Genomic DNA, 369 nt, shown 5'->3' with positions numbered 1-369 from the left:
TATTTGTCTCTGTTGATGGTCAGATGGTGAGGTGAGTGACAATTGTCCCCAAGTCTGCAAGCTTAAATCTCTATGCTCCACAACTTTTGTGATTCTCAGAGACTTTCAAAGGTATTCCACTGCAACACAGGTGAAAATCCTCTAAAGTCAAGGCTGAGTCACATTCAGTCCTGAGGTTTCATGTTCAAACCCCACACAGTAATTCTCTGAGCAATTTCTTTACTTGTCGACACGTAAGGCCAAAAACTGTAAGACAGGTGATGGGTCTGAAGTCAAACCTTTTAGTATGTGTGCAGTAGTTAATGTGGTAAAATATATCATCATAGGTATGATGACCATACCTACTGTATGGTTCAAGATGAATGATGC

The sequence above is a fragment of the Betta splendens genome, chromosome 17 (assembly GCF_900634795.4).
Source record: "Betta splendens chromosome 17, fBetSpl5.4, whole genome shotgun sequence".
Taxonomy (NCBI): domain Eukaryota; kingdom Metazoa; phylum Chordata; class Actinopteri; order Anabantiformes; family Osphronemidae; genus Betta; species Betta splendens.
This window is presented reverse-complemented; position numbering follows the sequence as displayed.